This window comes from Suricata suricatta, chromosome 14, assembly GCF_006229205.1.
Source record: "Suricata suricatta isolate VVHF042 chromosome 14, meerkat_22Aug2017_6uvM2_HiC, whole genome shotgun sequence".
NCBI lineage: Eukaryota > Metazoa > Chordata > Mammalia > Carnivora > Herpestidae > Suricata > Suricata suricatta.
Genome location: NC_043713.1, coordinates 75,785,037 through 75,791,036, shown reverse-complemented (window position 1 = coordinate 75,791,036; position 6,000 = coordinate 75,785,037). Strand labels below are relative to the sequence as shown.

The following is a 6,000-nucleotide window of genomic DNA, read 5'->3' as shown; positions in this document are numbered from 1 at the left end:
CCGGCCGCAGGGGCTGGGCGCGGGGGCGGGAGCGGGGGGCTGGGGTGGGGGCCACTACTACGGCACGCTCTCGCGAGACGAGGCCGGAGTACCGCTTAGCAGGTGCGCCGGGGCCGGGAGCAGGTGTGCACCCAACTTTGAAACCCTTAATGCGTGCTGGAGGAACGTCAGCGTGAACCTGTTCACGTCCTCTCTGGCTTCCTGGCTCGGGGCGTGGGTGTGTGTCTGTGTGAAATGAAACATGCCTGATCATCTTCCATGCGCCCTGTGTGCGTCTGTCTGTCTGCCTGTCTTTTCGTTCGTTCGTTCTCTCTTGTTACTGGGGGAAAACAAAACAAACCTGATCACCTTCCGTGAGCTGTAGGAAGCCTCACCCCGTGTTTGGTATCCTGGCCTGCAGTTACCCTGATGAGTGGCTTTCCATTTGGAGGGGGAAAGGTGCTTGGCCTTAATCTGATTGTGACCATGCCTGAAATGTCCTACACGATCTTATCCCAGCCTACATAAACGACCTTACACCAGCAAACTATGGCCTCAGAGCTAAGAACAGGTTTTTATATTCTTAAATGGTTAAAAAATCAAAAGAAGATTTTGTGACATGGGAAAACTATAAGTAATTCCAAATTTCAGTGTCCGTAAATAAAGTTTTGTTGGACAACTGCCACCCATTCCTTTAATGTCGGTGTTTACTGCTGTAACAGCAAAAGTGAGTAGTTGTAAGAGGAACTGTGTAGCTTGTAAAGCCTAAAATATGTGCTATCTGGCCCTTCCCAGAGAAGTCTGCCCACCCCTGACTCAAATCACCAAACATATTCTTGCCTCAGAGTTCTTTACTCTCTGTGCCCCCTCCACCCAGACAACATTTCCTGATTCTCTCCTGGTTGGTTCCTTGTCACTTGGTGTCCACTCAACTGTCATCCCAAAGAGGTTTCATCTTCTTGGTCATTTTAACTACTAGTATCCCCAACACGCATTGCTCAAAGGATGTATTTAGGATAATTAGCAAAAGGCTCCTTTTTCTCCAGGTAAACAGAGCTCCATGCCAGGCAACTGAGTTTGTGGAGCAGAGTGACTCAGAACACATTGTACAATATGTGTCCCTTAAAGGAAGCCACTTGAGAGGTAAAATGACAGCAAGTGACGGCAGACTTTTTTTTTTCCAGACTGGGCCACAAGGTTTTCCAGCTCATCCAGATCTGAATCAGCATTTTCAGAATCTCTGTGTTGGTAAGGAGCTCAAATGAGTTCTCTATTCTCAGTCTCTTGGACTATGAAGTTCATAGATTCCAATTCTTGAGCAAAATTCTCTTTTCATCTATTTTCTCCTTCTCTTGCTCTGTTTCTCTTAAATATATTAATCATGGTTATTTTAAAGCCCTGGTTTAATTCCAGCACGTTGGTCACCTGCACAGTCTGTTTCTATTGCCTGTCTTTCTATTCGTTTTCAGTGATTTGGTCCTGTCTCTTGTCAGGCCTTGTAATTTTTATTGAATGCCATACAACATCTATGTATGAAAAAAGATATATAAAGTCTCCAGTAATATCTAACTCTGGAGAGGGCTCACCCACCCTCTGGAAGCAGATGGCAAGGGGACCTAGCTAAGCCAGGTGGAGGCTGGGTTTTGGTTTTGATAAGGTATCATCTAACTTTGGCTCCTGCCTCTAACGCTTTGCTTTTTAGAGATTCCAACTGAGGTCTTCAGGTGTTCACCAGGGCCCCTCCCCCCCTCCTGTGCTCTAATCTTATAGCCACAACGTGGCAAGACTGCTGGACATTCTGCTCTGGTTTTCAGGGGCTTTCTGTTTGGCTTCTAGGCTTGCACAGCTTCAAAATTTGCCAAATGTCTTACGGGGAAACCCACCATCTATCAAGCTCACTTTACTACCCCTCCCTTCTCTCTGGGATAGTCCCTAATTCTGTCTCTCCAGCCCTAGGATACTGCCAAAATTCTGCTGGTCTCTCTGTCCCCCAGCAGCAGCAGCCTTGCCCGGGGAAAGTCTAGATTCCAGGTCCCCAGATTTGCAAGTGCCTTAAGGGAAAAAGTGGCTGCTGTGCACATCTGCTCACCGCAACATTGTTCCAGAATCTTGGCCCCTCTGGTCCTGGTTGCTTCAGTAGCAATATGAATGCCTTTAATGGGTGATGGGTGATGATGATGATTTGATTTGGCTTTTCTAGTTGTTCTCAGAGGAAGCAGGAATTACAAAATATGAAAGTAGCCCATAGTTCAGAAGTCAACTGGCAGGGCTGTAAGCAACACACAAATGCATTGTTTGACCTCCCCCCACCCCCTCCACACACAATTATCACCACTATTTTCAATTAATTACTATACTGGATGTTTGTTACACTTTGTATCCAGCCAGCCCCTCTTTGAATACCTTTCCTTTTTGGGAAATGCCCACATTATGAGTCCCACGTCTCCACAAGAGAAACCAGAGCACTTTTCCAGAACTTTCCTTGCAACTGAAATGCATGTGACCTAAGCACTGCCATTAAACATGTCACATGAGATTTATACTTGGAAGTGAGCGACACAGAGGAGTCTATCTGATACAAGCATGACAGCCAGCGCGCCTGCGTCCAGGTGTCCTGCCCCCGTGTCAGCTTGGGGTCTGTGCCGAAAGGCATGGCACGGCATTCACACGGGTGGTTTGGGCCACGTTCCTAGGTGTGCAGTCTGAGCCCACAGCTCTCGTCCTCCTGGAGATTCTATAGGCTTTCTAACTACCTGTCTTAGTCTGCCTTGGCTAACATAAAATCCATTGATGGGAGGCTTCCACAACAGAAACCAGGGCTCCTGGGTGACTCAGTCGATTGAGCGTTCGACTCTTGATTTCAGCTCAGGTCATGATCTCTCAGTTCATGGGTTCAAGCCCCATGTGGGGCTCTGTGCTGACAGCTTCGGATTCTCTCTCCCCCCTCTTTTCCTACCCCTCTCCCCGCTGTCATGCCTGCTCTCTCTCACTCTCTCTCTCTCTCTCTCAAAATAAATAAAAACACATTTAAAAAACACAGAAATGTATATTTTTTTCACATCTCTGGAGGCGAAAGATCACAGTGCTAGCGTGTTCCGGTTCTGGTGAGAGACCTCTTCCTGGATTCAGAGGCTGTCTCCTTGCTGTGTCCTCACGTAGCAAGCATGGTTCACATGGCTTCTTTTTACAGGGCCATCCACCTATGGAATTAGGACCTCACGCTTTGGCTTCCCCTAACCCTGATTACCTCGTAAACACTGTAAAGGTACATTAGAGAGTAGGGCTGGGATATAGGAATGGGGGGGGGACACAATTACGTTCATAGCACCACCCTGTTAAAGCATCTTTGCTTGAACCACCTGGAGTAGATTGTGTCATTGCAACAAAAAACCTTGGCTAATAATCTTGCCAAAAATCCCCAAATCAGGAGACACTCCCAAAAATGAGATTTCTGGCATTCCCAGGAAATCAGGGAGATCTGGCCTCACCGGGCAACAACTGGCTGATGTGAGAGACAGCTGCCCCTTCAGATGTGACACGGTTCCCTCCAGTTCACCATGGCCCCTCCTTAGTCCCCTTCATCCATTCTTTATATTTCTTGCCTAGCCCCTGAAGGCATTTGCATTTGCTGCCCCGGGGATAGATGAAGGTAGTTTGCGTCTGGGATCCATAGGAATCACCAATTTCAAGCTTGGACAACTGGAGCTCACTGTGCAGAATTACGCTGTGGTCATTGTGACTTCATTCCGGAACCTGCACGGCCCTCTGGGTGCTGTATGTCTTATGGCGCCTTTATCAACAGTGGGAATCAATTATTCTTACTGGCCTATGAAATGAGCTGAACTTGGAAATACCACATTAGATTCTGTAGGTTTTAGTTTTGACTATAAGAATAGTCTCATATTAGAAGTCCAGTCCAATCAAAACTCTATTCTCATATCCAGTTTAATACCTCCTCCCCACCCTCTCTGGTCTGACCAGGAATCTGCAGTGGAGATGAGGGCAGGTGCGTCTTCCCCTGCCCCTTCCCCGCTCGCTGTGCCCCGAGTACAGGAGCAGGGGAGCATGTGGGAAAGGGACCCTCCACTGAGAACAGGTGAGTTCAGGTATAGTTCTCTCTGGTGTCAGTTGACAACCCCCCCCTCCATGTCCTGGCAAGCACTCACATGCCAGCACTTTTACTTGGGCACACTGGGGGATCATTAGAGACCTCTGTGGGACCTTGCGGGGAATTAATGTACGTGCTGGGTGACCTCTTGCATACCTCTTTCCCATTCATACCCCAGGAAGTACCCCTCATTCTCTTTTGAGGTCCCAGGAGGCCAGCCTCTTGGGTAAGCCTTTTCAGGTTGGCTCGGACCTCCAGACATACAGTCTGGCCCATGGGAAGTAGGATACACCTCTGCCTTTTGCCCTCGCTCCTTGCCCTGCTGTCATGGACAGCCCCAAGCAGCCTTCCGCTGGCAGTGAGATGCCAGCCACCCCCTGCTTGCTGCCCCTAGTCTCGCAAGTGATTCTTTGAGCGCTCCCCTCTTGGCTTGGAGATCAGAGGGGAAAAGTAACCCCCTACAAAGACCTGTCAGAGAAACCTCCTCTGGATAAAATCTGACCTTGTTTTACATAACCTGGAGGCTGATGGTTATTGATGATCAGGGGACCAGTCTGGCCACCTCTTGACAGGAGGAAGTGTTCTTACCCACTGCCCTCAGCATTGAAGTTTTAGCTGAAGTTCTGGGTCAACTAGAAAAGTCTCATTCTACATCTTGTTATGTTAGTGATACGCTGTTGCCAATATTTTCTTAGTTGCCTTGTGTATAGGGACCCAAACTGGAAGGTGGGGCGGGGGGGTGACCGATACCCCTGGCACTGAACAGAACTACACTGACTTCTTGACGACTGTGTTCCCAGGGCATTTCTTTTCTTTCTTTCTTTCTTTTTTTCTTTTTCCTACTGATTCTGAGAAGGAAAAAATATCTCAGAATGCCAGCCCCCAGGACACAGCCAAATCTTCCATAGTTGTGAGAGGGGCATTACTGTTCTGTTCTAACTCATTGATCCCCAACACAGAAATAGCTTGAAAAAAAATGTTTGATGAGTGCAGCAGAATGCTCCTCACGTTAACCTTGTGAAGTTTTTCCAACATCAGAAAACTGACTTTTTCTAGTGTTCTTCTCCTTTTGGCCTTTTGCCTTCTTGTCTCTTAATTTTCCACTGCAAGCGAAGCAACCAGATCACTCTTGTGATAACTTCGGCTCACGATGATGGACAATTTAGTCCAGTGATTTATGCCAGCTTCACACAGGACGCACTTAGCAGTGCACCAGGCATTTTCAGATACGGTCCCCTCTGGTCTGGGAGAGGGTGTGCGCCGCCGCACTCGCGACTAGTCAGAGCCACGAAGTCGTTGAAAACTGCAGTGACTTAACCCTCTAATTTCTGTTTAAGTCTAATTACATGAAACAGAAGTTGGTGTTTTGATTTTTTACTTTGCTTTTCTGTTTGGAGTGTCATTGTAACTACTGTATTGTAAATGATGGAAAATAATTGCATATGTTAAAAAAATATGAAACTTTATAAAGTAAAAAAAATTAAATTTAATTAAATTTAAAAAAAGAAAAAGAAAAAAAAGAAAACTGCAGTGAGATGGCGTCGTCCACCCAGCGGGCTTCCGCCTTGCACTCTCTGGTCTGGGAAGCCCTGCTTTAGCCTGAATGGGGAGAAGAAAGGCGTCGGCTCTTCACAGACACCAGGGGCCACAGCTCGTGGGGCAGAGCACAGTCTGGGCACCTGATGAAGAAAGCACCTGCGTGGCCTTTGTCCGTGGCAGCCCTGAGGAAGGTCCTGATTCTTCCGTCTGGTTTTGATTGCGGCAAAATGTACATAAAGTTGACCGCTAGTGACACGTGTTACACTCACCGTGTCTAGTCTTCCAGAATGTTTCTGTCACCCCAGAGGGAAGTCCCGTACATATTTAGCAATTACTCCACATTCTCTCCTTCTCCAAGCATCTGGCAGCCACTA

The 6,000-nt window shown here is 47.5% G+C and overlaps 1 long non-coding RNA gene across 1 annotated transcript; it reads right to left on the bottom strand.

Moving 5' to 3' along the window:
* Positions 1–3,005: 3,005 nt before the first annotated feature.
* On the bottom strand, positions 3,006–3,686 carry LOC115277982. Its single transcript, XR_003902619.1, has 2 exons — positions 3,468–3,686; positions 3,006–3,179 (listed from the first exon to the last, which is right to left on the bottom strand). It is a non-coding gene; the product is annotated as an uncharacterized LOC115277982 (long non-coding RNA).
* Positions 3,687–6,000: the final 2,314 nt, after the last annotated feature.